General features: G+C 39.8%; 1 protein-coding gene and 1 long non-coding RNA gene across 5 annotated transcripts in view; both read right to left on the bottom strand.

Annotated features, from left to right (window-relative positions):
• Nucleotides 1-21252, bottom strand: part of CTBP1 (C-terminal binding protein 1) — a 232606-nt gene that overhangs the window by 129473 nt on the left and 81881 nt on the right. The gene's annotated exons all lie outside the window — the stretch shown is intronic.
• LOC108445086 lies at nucleotides 5359-21246 on the bottom strand. Its single transcript, XR_001859839.1, has 2 exons — nucleotides 12099-21246; nucleotides 5359-7124 (listed from the first exon to the last, which is right to left on the bottom strand). It is a non-coding gene; the product is annotated as an uncharacterized LOC108445086 (long non-coding RNA).

Genomic DNA, 21252 nt, shown 5'->3' with positions numbered 1-21252 from the left:
TTGGGAGGCATTACTGCTCTGAAATTACTATCAAGTAAAGCCACTCAAACTCTATGTAATCTAAAGAGTAACCCACTGAGCAAAGCAGAGAATTTCTAAGAAAGTAAGAGCAACCAAATACACAATTTTTAGGAATAAATGTGTATAGAAATACACAGGATTCTAGTTTGCTACATACAGGACTGAAATGGACATACACAACAACCTGACATTGTCAGCAGCTGTCTCTTCATTTGCATTGATCACTTCCTAAATTCGAACAGATGCCAAAGTCAACTTTTATTATTTTTTAAAGAATAAAACAGGTTTTCCCTTAGAAAATTAAGGGAAGGAGGCATTACCTTCCCCTCAGCAGTCTGTCCCCCATGCCCCTGATGTGCTTGACACTGCCCATTTCCCCACCTGAGAGGCAAATCCTCTGCTCCCAGACTGCTGCACAATGATGGGACAACATCTTCTGCCAGCAAAATTGAGGCACCAGCCAGTTCAGTTTCTAACAAACCCCCAGCAGCCACTCCTCTCGCCACCCCCGTTCTAACACTGGGCACACAACACAGTGCTTTCTAATCACTCCAGGGACCCCCACCCTTACTGAAAGTCACATTTTCACCTTGTGGTGCACTGCTCATCATCATCTTCGCAAAAACCTGCTTGCTGCTGGTTATGACTTGCAGATTCCCTGCATTACAGCTTTTCAGTGGAAAAGTGATTTACCCAACTAAAAGCACATTTATCAAGACAAACTCTAAGCAAGTGTAAATTTGAAATTTAAATTCAATTTCTCTGATAAAAAGCTGCAGCCAGATCAAAGAAATCAAAGCGGTGGGGTTGCTGCAATGCATGAAAAACACCAACTACAACCGCAAGAGCTGTGGAAGTGAAGAGCTGGGATGCTTGGGAGAGGGACTGACAGCACCAAGGAGAAGTGAAACCTGACAAGGAGGAGACCTGCAATCTCCCAAAATACCACCGTCAGCCTCTGATGTAGATATGGTAAGGATCTCATACGATCAGGACATGGAGCTAAGGAAATACAGGATCAGATCTACAGAGCCTGGGTAGAGGAACCTCAGTGGTGAACCCTGGTTTCAGACAAGCCTATGATAAATGAACCAGAGTATCTCTGTTTGTTAACAGGGCAAAGTAAATATTAAGAGTGATTAATTAACAAATGCCAGTCTACTGAATTAATGGTCAATGCTGAATATCAAGGAGTGGCTTTGGACCAACACACAATGAATGACAACCAGAGGAACAACAATCCAGACAGAAGAAACAGCCAATAAAGGATTAAGAGAAAACCTCAGCATAAAATCTTGCAGCAACTTTGCCTGGAAAGGAGAACAAGATCATCTTGTCCAATCCAAACTCCTTCTCAAAACAGGGCTCCAAAATGCAATTTGTACACTAATAATTCCTAATGATTTGGGAAATTGATGTACTGATTAACAAGTCCAGGGGATGCCGTGAAGCTACATTATCACCAGTGATGGAACGATGCTGTAACACAAGTAACCAGAACACCAAATCCAAGCTGAGGTCAAGATTTATTAACAGCGAGTGATCAAAAAAGTCAAGAGATGTGAAGCTGTTTACCATGACTAAATAAACCACTGTGCATTCCTTGTGGCGCTCAGGAAGTGCTGGCATTAAACAGGATGAAGAAGGTGAAAGACTCCTGATAGACCACCATGAGATCTGGTTGAATCAAGACAAAAACAGATTTGCAAATAGATCTAATAAACGAAATGAGGAGTTGGGCAAAACACGTTGGATTCCTTTATAGGGCTTGACATCCTCATCTCTCAAAAATACACCAGTGCTAACAAAAAAAAAAAAAGTGTGTTGACTTAACAGTACTTGTCTTGAGCTGTGCATCCCTGGTGTTTAAAAAGGCAGAATTGTACCATGAAGAGCTTGTATCAGTTTTCCTTTCCTCTTAGCTGGTGTGCCATGAGTTAAAATGAAACTCAAAATTTACATTTTCTAAGGAACCGGAGGACCAGCAATGCTTAAGCTGCTGGATGAGTGCAAAGGGTTAGCACTGGGCCAGGTGGGAAGGAAGTCAACTGGAGTTTCCAAATTGAAGCAATAATTTCCGAAGAGTGGATCTACATCCAAGACAGTGCCAGTTCAGAGGCTCCCATCAGACTGTTTCTACTGTGAGCACGTGGGAATTCGATGCCTCAGTCCCCTCCTGCAGCCTGAGGGACCAGCAGGATACTCCTGCCACTGCCAGCTAAAAAGCCTTTCATATTAGGACAACATTCTGTCAGAATCCTTTTGGGACGATGACAGATAATCACACTAAATTATGAATAAAAGTGGCAATGGCTTCTTTCTGGAAAAGCACCAAAACTGAGAGGGAAAGGCTCATGAAAGTGTTTCTAATAGATCTCTGAAAAACTGTTTACAGCTTATCAGTCAGCACATCTTGGCATGAAGAATGAACAATTTCAAAAGTATTTGATATCTTGATATAATTTACATATATATAAATGTGATGGAAATGTAATGTGAATTTATAGAAACACAAAATTTTATTAGAAGGGCACAGAGCCAGACTAAAAGGGAACAATGGACAAGATGTAAAATACAGTTGCTCTTCCTGGGCCTCTTTGCAGGGGTTTTCCTGATTCATGTTAGAAGTATAAAGCAACACACATACTTTATTCATCAAAATATATTGCTGATAAATCTTCAGTGACTTTCCATGGCAGTTACATGACTCCTGAAATCACCTGGAATTTTAACTAATATCTTCTCTCACTGCAACCTGATTTGCTTAAAAAAAATTACATTATGGTTACTCAACATTTCTTTAAGCAATGAAACCCAGGCAAAAATCTATTTATTGGTATCCAAATCCCAATATAAAACAACATTCAGTATTTCCTTGCAATTGGCCCCATAATTTACAAGCCCACACCACTATGGAAATATATAGGACGAGATATTTATTTCAACCCATCCAAAGTTTCTTGACTGTTGATTCCATATCTGCTTCCTGGAAGACAATTGCTTTTAATCTTTCTGTATTTGCTTCAGACATGCCCTGACAACCACTTAGAAAAGTGGTATTTTCCTGACAAAATGCATCATTTGTCTTCTACCACCAAGTTGTAGATCTTTGTTACAGAAATAGAAAGGCTAGGACATGCCCTAGGAAGTCTCTTTCTCTGCTTCGAAATTATAGGGAGCAGATACACTCAATTTGAAAATCCTGTGATAAAAAAAATTAAATTAAAAAAAAGTGGCACAATTTCCTGAAGCATGAGCTCATAATGGGAACAACATACTGTGACAAGTGGATTGCAAGAGGAGAAATACAGTGTGGAATTGCACAACTCCTTTCTAAGCCAAAGTATTGACACCATGTTCTGCTGAGAAAACCTTTTGTGCCTCTGATTTAATGCTAAATTTCATGTGACTTTTCCTGGTTGGAGGAATGGAACAGAAACAAAACCAAAACACTGTCCTGACGTGTTAGCATTAAACATCTCCATTAAGAAATAAACTTCGTGTCTTTGATTGTTACATAAAGTTCTATTTTTGGCCTGAACAAGAGGGAGAAAAAGAACAAGAAAATAACCACAATAATTCTCAAACCAAGAATCCATTAGAGGTCAAAAAACATGAAGGAGAAATCCTTTTTAAGGAAGAAAATACTTCAATTTCCAGCCCTATATTCCAGTTTTCACCACCTCTGCTTGGCAAATTGTGGTCAGTGCTAAACTCCTACTCACCCAATGCATCTGTAACAGTCTCACCCTTCTCAAACTCATGACCTTCACTGTTAACCGCTTCTGGCTTTTTCCAGCTCTGACCTTTTCAAGGCTATCACTTCCTAACTCTGTTTTTTGACATGCCTTTCCTTCCCAGAAATGAGCTCTCCTCCTCCAACATCCACCCAGGCTTAGATCCTTTGACATCCTGCTCTTTCCTCTGCCCTTCCTGTTCCTTGATCTGAGCAAACTCCATCACTCTTATGCTGAAAGCTCACACTCTCTGTTTCTCCAAGATGACACTAATATTAAATTTTGCAAAGGCGCAGAACATACATTCAGTAAGACCAAAGCAGAACCAGCACTTTGCTCTCCATCTTCCCTGGAGACCTCAGCCATCTCTAACTTTTCCCCTCAGCAGACAACGCCATCAGGCCACTGCTTCATAGCAAAGCATGATCAGAAATTTGTCCTCACTCTTCATAAGCCTTTTTGGACAGATCTAAGTTGTGCTGTTTCCACTCTGCAAGTTAGAAAACTGATGAGGAACAGCATCTTCTTATAACCTGAAGTCATCTTCTACACTTTATCCCAATGGCCCTTGTGACAACCATGTTCCCCCACTAGGCTTTTGCCAAATACTTGGTATCTTCTTCCCTTATTCTTTTCATCATCCCTCTCTTTAAGCCCCTGCATTTAATCGGCTTTGGCGAGTCAGGCCCAGCTGAAGGGGTTTTTTCCCCATTTGTGTGAAAATATGTAATTGCAGTTGCTCCCCTACATTTTCTGTTTACTAAGGATACAGACCACCATTTTCCAGCTTACTGCATTTGCCTTCAAGCTTTCTGGCTTTTATAGACAGCAGTATTCCTATGTATGTCATCTTTTTTCCCCTTGGCAAAAAATCCCCCACCAATGTGTCTGTCAGAATACAACAAATCATAATTATTAGTCAACAATAAATGTCCACCACGTGACAAAAGCAAATCTGGGGCTTTTCCTTTGCTGAAAAACCCTTTGGTTTACAGTTGCTTCCTACTTCTAGCCTATTTTGTCTGCAAGTTGAAACACAGAATGACCTCTCCATATGGCATTTTCAACATAAAGGAAAAAGATACAGATGCACAACTGTTTTGCCTAAAGCACAGAGAAATTACAAAGTATCCTTCCGTTTCAATTTATTGTCTTTGCACTAATACCATAATTTAGAAAAATTAAAATGTTCCAAAGTTTGTGTTTGATAATAACTAACATTTGTAAAGCCGTTTTTCAGATGCTCTTTTTGAAAGAATGAACTACATAGGTCTTCAGTATTAAGCAAAAAGGTCTTTTGTGAAGAAAAATACCAGTTACTGATGCGTATCAGGCAATCGAATGTGCCCCTGTGTGGGCTGTACACACTCCTTCTCAGAACAGACCTGCTGATGACTGAGCTACTGCTTTCAGAGAAATTAATTTTTTCCTTCAAAATCCTTCACAAACTTGGGTTGTTTTTTTTAGCAATAATCCCCAAACATTTTTCAAATCATGTGAATAAAGATCTCAAGTTATTTAACCAAAATAACACAGGCATAGCCACAGAGAGAACAGTCTTTTTTTTATTTTTTTATTTTCATGAAAAGGAACACAGGCATAGCCACAGAGAGAACAGTCTTTTTATTTTCATGAAAAGGTCAAAGGTTCAATACCATAAAATTCAAACCCATATGGAGAAACGGCAAGATGAAGTTTACTAATATGTCCTTAAATCTGAAACATAGACTTCATCTAAAATAAAAGCCTAACCCCTCTGCTTCATCCTCTGCATGCAAGAGCTGAAACCACAAGATGTACATAGCCAACTATTCTGCAATATGCTGGTACCCACATGCACTTTTACAGATCTAAAAGCATGAATTTACTGTTTTTCTGGAGGCAAAAAAATACATTCGTCTTCCCAAGGTGTTGCACTCCCACTCTGCATCAGGGAGCGCCCATCCCATACATTGCCTTTCTTTTGCAAGCACGATGTCCAACCTCACAACCAACCCATCTCCAGCAAGGGTTGCAGGTCAGTGGTCTCCAAAGAGCTGGCCCTGAAAGGTCCCAGCTGAATGAAGTAAATCTTTATAGCAACCAGGACATGCTGCTCCCACCACGTGAATTTCCAAAGTGGCCAAGTTGAATGTGCCATAGGAATGTAAAAAGCTCCTGTTCAGGCATTTCTCTTCAACAAGAGAAAAGCTTTTCTTGCAGGCCCCGGTGACAACACAAGCAGGTGATGTTGGGCATGTGTAATCCAAGCACAGAGATTTAGGAATAGTAATCCAAGAGGCTCCACCTGCTCAATAGCAGACGGGGCACCAGAACTCGGAAAGACCCATCAGGGCTTTAGGAGCATCCAAAAATACGGCACCATCCCCTGACCAGGACACAGCATGGCTATTTCATAGTAACCCAGCTCCATCAGGAAAAGAAAAGCAAATAAAATTAAAGTTTGCAGAAATTGGATTTGAACAATGCAAGTCCTTCCATCTTCTGTGACAGCAATGGCACTACAGCTGTTTGAAGAAGTTTCTCTGCAGCGGCATCTTCAAACTGTAACTTGCTGCATGTAGCTCTCATCGCCAGATGTTAAAATCAAGTTAATCTCTCAGCAGAAATGCACAGATTGCTCTCCTTGGACCACGGGCACGACATCCCATGCAAGCCTCGCTGATGCTACATCATCACCAACCAGAGGAAACAAAGCCCTGCAGGGTAAGAGAAACTGGAGTTGTATGTGGGCCAGAGGAATTGCTCCTTAGTAGTAAAACTCAGACTATCTGACAAAAAAAAAATTATGCCCCATTATGGCCCCTGGTCAGGGTATTTAGCTCTTTGTTTCCCCACAATGTTTTTCAAAGGGTTGATCCATCCTTTTCCCAGCTGCTCTCACAAACAGATCCTGTCCCATACTAAATTCAGTGTACTTAAGATGTGCTGCACTTCATCCACTAGAGCATCCAGTAGAGCATCCATCTGCTCTATTCCCACTCTGATCCAGCTCCCACCTGGCTGGCACAGCTCAGAATCTTATGGCAGAAGATAGGCATGGCAACCTGGGGCGCAGCTGGGAGCTTTCCACTGAGAGCCTGCCAACCCTTCCTTGAATCTATTCTTCCCACTATGCTCTCCCATACCCACAGCAACCGTGAAATCACTATTAATTATGCCCTTTTGCCTGACCCACTTATCTCAGAATTGCAGTATCTGGGATGGGGTAAAAACAGAAAAAAAAAGAGGAGGGAAGCTGCTCATTTTGCTTCCTGGACAACTCCTTTTAGAAAAGCCAACTCTGTTCTGATTTTCTCCACTATTTTCTCCTCTTTCTTTCTTTTCTTCTTCAACTTCTCTTCTGTATCTTCCTTTTGTTTCTCTCTGTAAGAAGAGGAATCGGGTTAGGAAAAAGGAACGATGGAGAACGCTGATCTAAATTGCTTCACATCTTCAAATATGTGGAGAGAAAATGATGGGGCGTGGGAAGGGAATGAAGCCCTGTGGGTTTTCTTTTCCAGATGACTTTCTTTCCTTCTGGCTCATGACTGAACGAGATATGAAAGAATAAGAACTGCTGGAGATTTTGGCAAATATTGAAAAGAAGAACAAGCAACTACAATTATTCAGAGAATAAGAAGCAAATGCTAAAGAAAAATAAACCCCACAAATACAGATTATGGTCTCTTTCCAGAGGGAGAAGGTTTTATTCAGTCTGAATTAAATGTGTTTATTTTTCACATTAGTTCAAGCGTGGATTTCATATAAAATTCACAAATACCTATGTCAAATACAGTGAGGAACACCAGCTTAGAGGCACCAGAAAGCATTCTTTTATTGTAAAAGAGAAGACGCGGTTCTGTTTTCTGAAGGATGACAAGGAACCAGAAAGATATGAAAGCACAATCTTAATATTGCAACTAACAATGTTAAAATGTTCTTGCCTACACATTATGAGGCACCACCATGCATTTTTTGTTTACACTGATTTCTGCAAGGAAAATAGATTAAAACTGACCCTGCTACTGTGCACTGCTGTCTGGAACAAGGTTGATTTCTGGTTCAGAAGAAAGGACCGTCATGATAAAAACAGAGTACATGAACATGCCTGGGTTTGCTCCCACAGAATGCGAGCTGTTCTCCAGGTACTGAAGCAGAAGGCACCACGCTGCAGCTGCCCACAGAGATCCGTGTTTCCCTCTAAAATGGTTCACACATCCTTCCTCATCACCCTTGCACAAACCAACACAGCCATGAGAACAGCAAACCCACCAAGAGTAAATGCAAGCACAGAAAGCCAGTATTTATTTAAACATGAACTGCTCTTGAGACGTCCTTTCATGGGTTTGCTTTCTTACTTGTGACCTTTGGGAAGGAAGGACGCATTCAAAACCCCAGCCACTGTTTGTTTGCAGAGGTAATACCATCCCTGCAACAAACGTAGTACATGCACCTGATTATTTGCCTTCACCAACCAAATGCATCAGAGAAAGCAATTTGTTTGTTTTAAACTCATTTAAATTTGAGGTATCTTTCACCAGGAGAAGAGTTTTCCATAGGAACAGGGTTTGCACTTTGTGACGTTTTCAGAAAGACCTAAGAAATAATGTAAAATAACAACTATTTCTGCCTCCTGCCAGGCTTCTTGGAGTATTTTAAAACAGCTTTACTAAAATAAACCAACTTTTTTTTCCCAAACAGATTTGCCACCAGGGAACCAAATCCTACCCTTATAAGGCTACAGCAAAACAAAAGTCCTGAAGAAAGTACAAAATCTAATAGAAAACCATTTTTTAACTCAGGAAACAGGAGTATTAAGCTACATGTCATGGTTTAGCATGACAAACCACTACACTACAAGAGATTTAAAATCAGCTTCTTCAGAATCAGCAATAGTCAGATGCTTCAGAAAATAATGTTCAGAAAGATCACCTTCTGGTCCTTCACTCAATTCCTCTCCATCTAGTGAGATCTTAACTATTAGAGCTACAAAGCTAAAGCAGAAATTTTAAATCCACAGCCAGCATTCAGACTTTACCCACTGCAATATTTTACACACACAGACATAGTTACTTTTACCATTAAAGAACTCAAACTGATATGGCAAAAGCAGAAATTATTTAAACAACTTTGCCCACAAGCACTGACCCTGCCTCAGTATTAAAACCCCAATATACACAAAGAGAAAGGAAAACTCCTTAGTGTTAAAACACTGGAGAAAGATCTTAAAGTTAATGGACTCTCAAATAGTTTACAAGAATCTAAAATAATGCCTGTGCTAATCTAACACAGAAATCAAACTATCTGGGGGGGGGGGAAAAAAAATCAATGTTAAGATTAATGTTTTGGTTCTCTCCAAGGCAGGACAATTTGCAGGGGAAAAAACGTTGAAAAGCCAAGGGGTTTCTTTTCCATTTTACTGAATTTCTGGTGTGGACCTTATTCTATCTAAGAAGTTGCATGAGAAGCAAATTGCTCCAAAGCTGAGCTGAACCTCACCCAAGGTTAAGTGAACACCAAACCCAAACCACTTCCTTTGGGCTCTTGGTATAAAAACAAAATATTACCAAAATATGCAGCAACAAAGGATGCTGCTACGGCAGCTCGTATGAGCAGTTCCATGTCTGATGTCTGCAGCATTCCCAGTCTGTGTAAGTAAACTTTAAAGGATCTTGAGAGAAAAAGTTATTTTCATCCTCTTTTTTCATTATCCGACACTACGAGTTGAGTCGTATAAGAGATTTTACTGTAGCACATACAAAAGCAGCGGCACACCAGTGAGCACTTCATTAATTAAAAGCCAATAAAGGAAGTTTGCTAAACGAAGCAAATGTTCTTATCACTCCTATCTATATTCATTAAAACTGACAGGAAACCAAATATCACCATCTGTCTACTTGCAATAAAGACACTAAAAACAGCTCCGGGGTAGAAGAATAATATAAAGTATAAAACTGCAGTTTTTCAAGTTTCAGTTTTAAATGGACAAGAGAGAAACTGATGTCAGACCAGGGAGAATGAAGGATGACAAGGAGCTGGTACATGACTGAAAAAAGAAATTACATGCTTTAGAATATAAATTGAACCCCCTTTGAAATCTCAGAAAACAAATAACAAACTCAAGTTTGCACCGTCTTTTTTAATCAGATCAATGGGTCTGGAAAAAGCCAAGTGTTGCAATGGCAGCTCATTTGCCTATTTAGAAATAACTGCTACCAAAAACAGTCAGAAAATTCTATTACGCAACATAAACTGTGAATTTTTAATGGTCAAGCAAGTCCCAGGAAGCACTTGTGCTTTATTATGTCCTGATGCACTCTCTTCAGATTCACAAGAGATCATTCTCTTAATTATTCCTATATTTGGATTTTGCTTACAAATCAGCAAGTTGGTATAAAATTGAGTAAGATTTGATGAAAGGAGAAGGATGGCAGAGGTACTAGCTTAGCTCTGAAAAAAATACCAGGGTTCACACCAGCAGTGCCGGAGGTCAACTGAAGGTTACTGATTTAACGTACTTTCTAGCATTTGTACAATTCCTACCTTCTAGTAATCACCCTTTTTTTTTTTTTTTTTTGCACTGCAGGGGAAAGGAAAGAAAAAACAAATAGATGGCAATAAGATATTTAATGACAGAAATGAAAATAAACTACTGCTCACATTCTCAAGAGCACAACTCCCTGTCGTTAATTCTGCACCATTCCCCAGCTGCATTTTGCATAGCAATGAAAAGCACTTCCAGTTCCTCTCAATGCTGCATAAAATATTAGCTCCATAGTCACAGTTTTTAAGACTAAATAAGGTTAAAGTAATTTAAGGCTGAGATAAACAGAAAAAAAGAAAATTCATTGTTAAAAGTCTCCCAGCCCCCCGTGGTGCCGAGGTACCGGAGCACATATGGTGCGGAGCAGAGCCCGGGGATACCTACAGGAACCACAAATGGGGTCAGGACAGGAGGAGCAAGGGAGTTCAAGACTAAAGCGAAGCCTTATTGATTTTTATTATTATGTTCCTCCAGGATGGTACTTTTATTTTTTTAAGTTTAATTTTCTGTCCTAAGAACAATAATTCATACCTCGAAAAAGGCTCTCATTAATATTCTATGAGAATGCTTTTTAGCCTCAATACAATTACAGCAGAGCAATTATTAATATTCTTCTGTTAATACTTTAACAATACTAACAGAACTATTAACAGCTCAGCATAAGTATTTGTGAAACAGAATTGTAGGGCTACTTCTGTTTGCACAACAAAATTATACAAGCTAAATAAAATCTGAGTGTAAAAAAGTTACTGTAAACTGATGTGCAGATGTGTCATCGGATTCCTCCTTGATTCTGAGGAATCTCCTTTTGAAAGTCAAGACAATCTGTAAGTATATAGGAAAACCAAATACTTTTAAGTGAAGTTTGACATTCAAGAGTAAATTTTCTTTTATGTTCAATATATAACAGAGACATCCATTTGTGCATGCCAATGAAATCACTGGGGTGCTTAGAAAGGATTTGGTAGGCAAACATGGAGATATGTAACAGAAGTGAAAATACAAAACCATCCATAAAAAGTCCTGAGTGTGCTGTAAAAATGCATCCAGGCTGATGCTGGAGAATGTTTGTTTATTCTAAGGTGGTTATAGAGCACCTAAAACACAAAAGAAATATTTCTGCGATGTGAGAGAATAGTTAAGTGTTGACATGTTACCTTTACAAACCTTTTAATAAAAAGCTGCATAGTAAAGGCAAGAAGCATAACCCAGATTATTAGATTTTGGAAAATTTTATTTTATATACGCCTTGTTAGAGCTCCTATTTTCCTACTGAGAGTAGTAACTGTGGAAGCTGCATTTAAAATTATTTGCTAATAGGAGGCATATGAAGACTCAGGTTCTTCAGAAGCATGGATAATCAGTGGAAAAGGTAAAATTCTCTGGCAAAAAGAGAAAGCACAATTCACTCCTGTAGTCCTCCTGTCCACGGCTGCCACAGTAACAGGGTGTAAATCAAAGCATCTTCCACAGCACATATTGGAGAAAACCAGCCCCAGACTCCAGGCTCCTTGGATTTGAGAATGCCAGCCTGGGAAAAGCTTTCTGGGGAACTGAGAAAAGATCAATTTCCGACAATCCTCTTAAAAAGGTAAATGAGGCTGAATCCTGAAATGCATGGTGTCTCAGTCCCTCCCATTCCCATACTGGTGAAGCTGCTTCTGCACTGTTTGTCTTTAATTATGGGAAACTTTGTTCTAATATCATATACACACAATACTACCAGTATTATTAATTTATGTTTATTTATATACATATATATGAAAATATCAACTTACTAAAGATGAGTATGGGGTTTTTTATCTTGTACCCACCTTATCTATGAGCTGATAAATCTCCTTTGCCTGGTCTTTATCCACAGATGAAGCTGTCCTTTCTGTAAGGTACCACAAAGCAGCCACTTATTCTGGTTGTACCAACCCCTCTTCTTGCTTGCAGGATTATGTAAATTGTGTTTAAATTCAAGATCAGTTTTGCCCTTTTGTACTCAAATGCATCTTCTCCGCTTCATTCTTATACACACAATAAACCCTGGTTTTGCAAGGTTTGATCCTAGCTTGCAGTATGACTTATTTTGGTGAGCAATTCGCTTTAACACCTCCTCATCTACTGCAACACCTCCTGGATATTATTCTTGAATTCGCTTTAGATAGTCAATAGCAGTTTTCCATACACCTTTGCAAAAGCTTCCCTAAAAATCGACTTTTAAGTGAGTGCTACAGTGACAATATCCCAGTCACAACGCCCTCGTGTCTGTTATTTAAAGTACAGCACCATCACCTCTGCACACCAGTGATGTAAGGCTTGTCACGCTTTTGCTCTAGAGCATTAAAAAACCTGATCCAAAACCAAGTCCATCCTAAGTGTACCTTTTAATCCATACAAAGCCAAAATAATTTATTACGATTTACATTGCTTTAATAGTTTTTTCGAGTTGCTATTTAGATGGTCTTAGTAGTAATGACTGCAGCAAGCTGGAACAGGTTCACCACAAAACAGAACCCAGGGCAGCACTAAAAATAAAACCTGGGTGTCTTGAAGCCTGGGAAAAATACAGCAGTGCTCCAAGGGTGTCAGTACAAACCTGCAAAACAAATTTTCTACACAGACATTTCTTATTCATCAATTTGAATGGACAGATATTTACAGACAGACAATAATTCAGTTTATGCAGGTTTCTTGGACACTCCCATCACTCATGCTCCCCTTCCCATGTGCTGCTTCTCCCACACTTAATTTGTCTGCCCTCTACCATCTTTCTTGCCTCGAAACTGGTTCAGGCCAATGATTTCTCCATATCCTGGTTTTGCCTTTCTCTCCCCTGTGTCCCAGTGATGTGATGCAGGTGATGGCTCAACCTGCCAGGCCAAGGTCTCAGTGAGCTCCAGTGCAGAAGGGTATCATCTCCTGGGTAACAAACCAACCTTCTTCTGCCATTTCTTTACACTATGCAGTAATTATGGCTCCTTTTTTTCCTTTTTCCCAGCCTGTCCCATTATTTCTCTTTCTTTTACATACCATCCATTATTTCTCAGGGTTTTTTCCCTTTTTTATCGTCCTATCACTACCACAGCCTTTAAGAGAAAGCCGAGGCTGTTAAGTGTCTCACACCTGTCATTTCAACATTATGATTAGGAAGCAGATTCTGAAAATCCTGATACCACCATAAAACTGGTAAACTAAGAAAAATCTCACCTTAGATTCGATCACTTTATCACTGTGCTTGTATGCTTCCCTAGATACCTGCTGATCACCATCAGAGACAGGATATTGAATTATAAGTGCTTGTTCTGAATCAGAACAGCTGTTCTTACAGATTTATTGCTAAAACAACATGGGTTCTGCCAGACCTAAGAAAATCAGCAAGAAATAAAGTTACAGACTCTTGTATTTTACTACAAGTAGCTTTGGTATTTGGAAATCCCCTTTCTTTATGTTTGTTAGACTGCTATGCAAAAAGAGTTACTTCTGGTGAACATCAACACATATGCAAACTACCCAGCTGATTTCTTTAATTGTGATAGGAAACATTTAGATATGAAATTCAGCACGAAACACTTTTCAACTTCTGAGAAATTATGGGTGAAAAGACTTGGAACACTATTACATTAAGAGCATCGTACTTATTAACATAAGAAAGAAAAACGATTTTTTGGAAAACACCATTTGAGGTATTCCATACTGTTTTCCAATGTTATTTTCCCAGAGACACCAAGAATGGTTTGGTTTTGTGGTTTGGGTGGGGTGGGGAAGAAGGTTGTTGATGTTTTGGGAAAACCTACCAAAGCTTGCTTTGTTTGCTTGCTGATCCTCAGCTACAGCAGTAAATGGCTGCTGGCAGACCTAACTTCAAAAGCCAACTGCAGGAGAAACTGTCATTATGTGATCCATTTAATCTAGAATTAAAATACTTTTTTAAAAAATGTATAAGACAAACAAACAAAATTTAAAAATTATTCCAAACAAATAGCAGAATGTTTCCTCAATGGCAAAGTCCCAAGCCCAGTTGGCCAAACCCTTCCAACCACACACCCACCCTTGGTTTCAGATCCAAGCTAAACTCCACTTCCCGCCAGTCTTATCTTGCCAAATTCAGAGCAGGAGGAAAACATCCACCGCAGGCAGAGCACGGACACACAGCAGCACTCCCAGGGGCCTGCTCCGCAGTTGGATTTTATTAAGGAATGCACACGCTTCTGTGCTCCAGTCAGAAATATTCAGGGCTCCACCACATGAACAGTAACTCAGTAACCACATTTCCTTGTCTGTATCACAAAATAAACACAGTCTCCAAGATGGACTCTATGGATTTATGTCCTTTCAAAAGAATTTAGTAATTGGAGGGGGAAAAAAATAAAACCACAAGTAAAGTGAACGGTTCAAAATGTGCCGTAAACAGTTTTGAAAGCAATGTTCTCATCTGGGAGTATTGCAACAGATGTTTATCATGAGCTACTGCAACAGTTAATCTAACTCCGAGCCAGATTACCTCTTTGCCTTTGGAAACAAGCCTTTTTTCCATGGGCAGCACACAGAAAACAAGGGGATGTGCCAGAACTGACAACAAGCAGTTAACTGAATGAAGCAGGAGGGAGAAAAAAAAAGCCATAAAGCCCAACCAAATAAACTGATATCTGGCCCAAAAGACTTAGATGAACAGGTGTATGTGTGGGTGGGATTGGAAGGAAAAAAAATAAAGAAAAAGATTTAAACAAAGCTTCCATTGACATTCTGGTCACTGAAGTGGGTACACACAAAATGATCCAAACAACATTTTGAACAATTCAGCAAATAATGGATTTCTTTCCTTCTTTTTCCTTTTTTTTGTTTTTTTGTTATTTTTTTTTGAGAGGATAGGAAATATGATTATTGAACTCGGGTTTCAAAATGTGGTGCCAATAAGCCACAGTAACAACTTAGAGGTTATTCTATTCCAAGATATTCTGAGGAAGAATGAAAAAAGGAAGGTACAAAACTACGTATGCAATCTGGTATTTACTCCTTAAAAGATACAAATGCAAATCACAATTTAAAGCATCATTATTTAAAGCTGAAATTGCCACTTCTTAACGAATGCAAATCAGATCCCTGTTTACACCACTTCCTAAAGGCAAGTGAAGGGCTAGTAAGTCCATGCCCAGAGCCATTCTTCTGCTCCTGATTTCACAGGCATTTAATTCTGGAAAAACCTTGAGCATATATGGGTCCTGTGAAAAGAGTGAGCAGTCCATTGTCTTTGATCATCTGAAAGAGATCAAGCAAGAGAGGTAAGTGCACCATGTTCTCAATGCACCCACCTGAGCACCACCTATGGCTCCCCCACCCCTGGGACCACACTGCACCCTGGCTGCACCAGGATCCATGGAAAACTGCTGAGAGGCAGAGGTGGTTTTGAGGATTTACAGCCTTGCACAGCTTACAAGGCTCCCCACAACTTTCACATGAAGCCCACACCTTCCCCTTCGTATTCCCAGCTGTGGTAACACAAGAATAAGAGTCACAAATTCTGGAAACTTTGGTCTAAACTTCCTTCCTTACTGAAGAAAATCTCAGCTTGCTGGGGGTTTTTTAAACAGAGAAAAACAAATGCCAATCTGTCAAGTGTAAAAATGGTGTAAAGAGATTTTGTTTCTCTAATTGCTCAGCAGAACAATAAATGAATAAAAAGCTCTAAGAAGTCCTTTCCACTCCACAGTATTTCTGCTGCTAATGCAGAACAATTTTTCTTGGTATTTCTCCTAATCAACAAAAACAACAGCAAACATTACCAGTCCTTTTATATTTGATGAAGAGATTGATGCTATTTATTCAATAAAATCTTTACAAATATTCCTTCCCTTCTAAAAACACCAATGACCACAGAGCCATGTGTCTGTCAGCAGTACCTCTACTCTGCCCTTGGCCCCTTTCAGGCCACTGGAACAGCCACCCATTAGTCTGTTGACTAAAATACTACCGTTCGCAGCTTATCTTGTCAAGGTTTTCCCCCCACACACATCAAAAGTTCTAAGAGTCATGAGAAAGGTTTTGTTTTCTAAATTTTTAGTATTCCAGAGAAATATACTGACATTGCATTCCACAAGTCTTGCCAAGAACGTCTTTTGTGTTCACAGCTTCAATGTTGATGATAAATTTTGAACACTAACAGTACAAAGTATGATTTAAATCAGAGCCTAAATCATAAATGTAAAAGTAACTTAAGCTAGTGAACTGGAAATCTTAATTTAAATAATCTCATTTTGCCAATACAGTTTTCCTAAAGACCTATTTGCTTTCAATGGTTGTTAGTTCTCACCAAGAAGGTAAATAAACTACATGCCTCTATTTAAATGATTACGAAGCCTAATATATTCTACATCTTTTATTTTTATATTTTATTAAGTAGACAATTTACTAGGTAATTATTTTTTTAACTACGATTCCTAAGTGCTTCAGAAATATTTAGTGAGTACTAAAGCACCTTTTATAATGACGATTATCCTCATTTTATAGAGGGATAACCCAAAGAAGAGACAATTAACTAGTCTGGGCTCTTTTCTTCACCACATTAAACTAGCTCTAAGGTAACATGATTGATCTCCACTATAACAGCAACCTGTTACACATAATTTTTCACTCTGACTGAGCAATTGTAATAATTTGCAATTATTGAATAAGAGATCAATTAGAAGCAAAGCCTCACGTAGCAGCAGCAGAAGGCTGGACTAAATATCTGTACAAGAACCAGGAGAGTTTGCTGGACGGTTTCACCATTATATGACACTTGGTACTATTTTTACTTCATCTTCTAAAATGTGGATGTAAAGGTAGCACACGGCACAGTCTGCTGCTGTCTTCACAACACCACAGCTTGCTTGATGAGCAACCTCAATTATTTTGCCCTGAATGACAGCAAAAATAGCAATGAGCACTGAGATCGCTTACACAGCCCAAGAGAACGACATGCCAGACTTTCCAAGTTGAACAACCTCTAGTTTGAGTACTCGTTTCTTAATATTGTGCCTCATAATTTGCAGGATGTTGTGCCAACAGTGCTTGGTGTCAACGTTTCAGAACCATTTCTGCGTACTGAATATTGCCCATCCCGCCGTGCCAGGCCAAAACCTTACACTTGCACAGTTTCTTTTCTGAGGGACAGCACTGGTCTGGAACGTTTACCAGTCAAGATAGGCCATGTTTGAAAAGTGGGAGAAGTGGTACAGAATTATTTCTAACATTTTTCCACAGTCTCTCATCATTATGCCCATTTTTCATTGTGCCCCAAGTTGGCCCATGATGGGAAACTGCATCTTTCCAAAAGCACCTTCTGATCTCCCAAGCCAGCCCTTACTGAGGAGGAGCATCAGTGTCTCTCAGGCTGCTTTACCCTCCTGTGAACTTGCCTTTCCTGGGATGCACACAAACATTTTAGCAGTTGGACATTAACGACCATCTCTGAGTTTAGTCAGGAGCGGCGAGAGGCACCCTCCACCACATGGTGCAGGAAAATAAAACAGTAAAAGACACAGTGGCCTTTGAAAAGACAAATTTGATAGAAGTAACTATATAAAATGCCAGCTCTTCCCCTCGGCCTGAAGTCCTCTGGTAAGAGGGTGACCACAACAAGGATGTAAAGCAGAAGGGTCCCAAAGAGACAACCCATTGCTTTGATGCTGCAAGGTCCAGCTGGATCCCCCCATCTCACTCCAAGTCCTCATCTGCAGTTTCAGGAAATAGAGTGCTGTTCCCTCCATAATTATAATACTGTGTGCCAGACCCCAAACCCCACCCCCCGATGGGCCACACACACCATGTCTTTTGCCTACACACAGGCACAGGAATTAGGGGGATGAGCAGGGACTGCAGGAGCGAGAATGGGATGAGCCAGCTGCAGGTCAGGGACCTCGCTGTGCCAAAGCAAGGCGCCCTGCGAAAGTGAAACCGAAAGGTTTCACACAGCCACCAGCAGCATTTCCTGACAGAGTTTCCCAACGAGATACACCAAGTGAATCTCTGCAATGCCACACTCTCCTGTCCACCAGGCAGTCTCCAGCCCATCCTGCCCTGCCACAAGGCTCCAGACAGGACGCTGCTGGTTTGGGAAGCGAGCGGGCTCCAATGGGAACGTCAGCCCCGAAAGGCAGATGTTGTGTAAATTCATATTTCATCAAAACAGTTAATTGTGACAAGAGAGCTATAAAAATCCTTGTACCGCTTAAATTATTTCTCCACTTAGAGCAACTCTACTACCAGGAAATGTTACACATTGCACTTTATACCCAACTGGCAGCGCTCAGTGATAACATTACAGCTCTGTTAAATAACAGATATAAAAATCACAGATCTTTAAAAACTACAAATTAATTTTTCTGCCGTCATTCAACATAACCATTTAAAAACAAACATGCCATGCAATTGTCATTAAAAGTTTTCCAATCTAGCACTGCATGTGTTTAAATATGAAAATTATACTTTTGAAATAAACATTGCTGCTATCAGGGAAAAGTGCTACCATAAGTCACATCACTATCAGACAGAAACTACCTCCATGAAGACTCAGTAATCCCTCACATTTCACTAAGGAGATGTTCTCTCTCCATCCAACAAGATCGAGAGGAAAAAAAGCAAACAAAAACCAGCTACAAAACAACCAGACAGCACCTGCTAAAACTTTGATTGTTTCAGAACCACAGGTAGGTAAAATAAGAAATTCAGAGACTGTTTTGTAATGAATGTATGCTTTATCTGTATTACTGATGCCAAACCTCCAGTAATCTATGTTTAGCAAATTCATTTTATCCACATGAATCTCCTTGTGCATACTGAAGTTTAACTGTTATCCAGCTCATATAATTAGGAAAAAATATAACCCCAAAAGTCCAACTAACAGGGTTTCACTTTTTCTAACCTGACTTTTTTTATGTTCAATTATTCAGAAAAAATATTTATTAAGAGATTATCTATTTATAATTGGAAAATATATTTTTTAGTAACATGCATCTCCTTTAGATATTACGTCTACACTTAGCAACATTTAGAGTAAGTAACAACAAGATTTTCTCCAGCTCTATGGGGTCACAGGATCTCCACCTGGAGAAGCAATCCAGTACTGTGCCAAAGGGAAAGCAAAGCCTTCATCTGCTCTCCCTCACCTGCTGGGGTGAGAAAACAAGCAGGAGGCATGGAGGGTAATTCAGTTCTGCAGTGCTCACGTCATCTTTTATATTTCTGTTACCGCCACAAGCAGGCAACGCCTGCCAGCCTGGCTGCAGTTTGTTTACACACTATTAGAAACCAGAATTTGCTACTTAGGCTAAAAAAGTCCCACCAGGTATCAAACAGACATAGACCTTATTTTGTCTGTTTTCTCAGGATGCTCGGAAAAAAGTTTATGTAATGTATGAAAATTATGCATGCCATTATGTAACAAAATCAAAGTGCCACAAAATGTACACATGGGTATTTCTACTTTCAATCAGCAGTTACTGAACTGTACCTGGCTTCATTTTAAAAGTACAGATCACTTGTATAAATAGCATTTATTTAATCATAATAATAATAATTATTTATATATAACTATCTGAATTCCTCACCTACTCAATCACAATCACTTCATTATAACACACTGATAAATTCAAGTTAATCTCCCTAGGGATCTCTCATTTCAGACTATTTGGGTAGATGATCACAGAACTGCAGGTGCATGGTTTCTCCCTGGGAGATGACAAATCACCAGTGGTGCAACAGGTGCCGGTCCTACTCATCATCCTCTTTCCCAACGAGGATCCCCCTGTCATGGTCCCTGTTGGCTGTCAGGATGCTTGGGCACCCATGGGTGATCAGGCAAGAGGCAAGGACACACGAGCCTGGGGCAGTGCAGCTCCTCTGGCCACTTCCCATACCCCGAAGGAGCAGGGGCTGCTCCTGCTTGGTAGGGCCAGACTGAAATTCTTCCATCACCCCATGTAAAAGCCTGTATTGATTATTACAGCTTCAGGCTAGCAACAAAAAACCTAAGTTTTAGGCCTAGCAACAAACCTGGCCCCACAAGCATCCTTCTGCCTCCGCAATGCACAGCAAGGGGTTAATCACACATGCAGGTGTAAATCACACTGACTTCACCGACAGAACCACTGATTTTAACCCAAATTCTACATAACGCACCTTAAAACGTTCAGTGAATTTAACGTTTCACTTAAAACTCAACTTCATTTGAAAGAAACATTCAGGCACTGATTTCTGAATGGCAATAATCAGTTATTTCTACCCAAAATTTCCACTTTTCACACGTCACAGAAATGGTCATGCAAATATTCTACAGCTTCCAGTACCATCTCCAGCTGAGGATGCTCACAGTGTACTTAAATTCCCATATAACTACCACAAGGCACAGAAAGCACAGAACCCTGTCCTAACTGCAGCCTTATGCAGAGAAAAATGCCACAGAGACAAAAGTTGCAAAATCTGCCAGCAGATTTCTCTGTCTGAAAACATATCTCCATCAGAAATAACTTTTGCCATGAAAACCACCAGGAAACTCAGAAGTTAGAAACATGGACGCAGTTTTCGTAAGATGTTAAATGTACAGAAAAAATATAATAAATACAGTTGATTGTAAAACACCTCATGAAAAAGAGGGGAGATATGTTGCAAAATAACAGAGCTAAATTTGTCCCTGAAACATATAACAGATTTACAAGGCAAGATAAAAATGGAGAGTATTTAACTTCGTATTCGTTATTTTAAACTCAAACCGAACAAAGTATGTTCAGATAACCGCACATAACCACATCGATTTCCAATTAACTGAAGGGGAGTTATTTAATATTTGGCAAATCCACAGAAATAACTTATGGGAAGAATCCCAGGTTTTCCGCTGGGATCTGACAGCCCCCCCCAGCCGATTGCCATTTACTTTCCGCAATTCAGCACACGCAAACCTCGATTTCCCAACCGGAGACACCCGCAGCGCCAATTCGGCGCTCGCCA

Source organism: Corvus brachyrhynchos, unplaced genomic scaffold, assembly GCF_000691975.1.
Source record: "Corvus brachyrhynchos isolate BGI_N302 unplaced genomic scaffold, ASM69197v1 scaffold80, whole genome shotgun sequence".
Taxonomy (NCBI): domain Eukaryota; kingdom Metazoa; phylum Chordata; class Aves; order Passeriformes; family Corvidae; genus Corvus; species Corvus brachyrhynchos.
The sequence above is the reverse complement of the archived record's forward strand: the minus strand, read 5'-3'. Positions and strand labels throughout refer to the sequence as shown.